Source organism: Adiantum capillus-veneris, chromosome 27, assembly GCF_014529385.1.
Source record: "Adiantum capillus-veneris isolate H3 chromosome 27, ASM1452938v2, whole genome shotgun sequence".
Classification (NCBI taxonomy): Eukaryota; Viridiplantae; Streptophyta; class Polypodiopsida; order Polypodiales; family Pteridaceae; genus Adiantum; species Adiantum capillus-veneris.
Genome location: NC_140957.1, coordinates 62,223,470 through 62,223,690, shown reverse-complemented (window position 1 = coordinate 62,223,690; position 221 = coordinate 62,223,470).

Sequence of the window (221 nt, the reverse complement as noted above, 5' to 3'; positions counted from 1 at the left end):
CTGTGCATGTTTGTCTAGCTGCTGTCGATGGAGGCCAAGATACCATCACCCCTTCATTCGGCAGCCTAGGTGCATGTGTGCACGCTCTCTCTCTCTCTCTTCTCTCTCTCTCTCGCAATCTCTCTCCATCTCCTCTCTCTCTCTCTCTCTCTCTCCTCTCTCCCTCCTCTCTCTCTCTCTTCTCTCTCTCTCTCTCTCTCTCTCTCTCTCTCTCTCTCTCT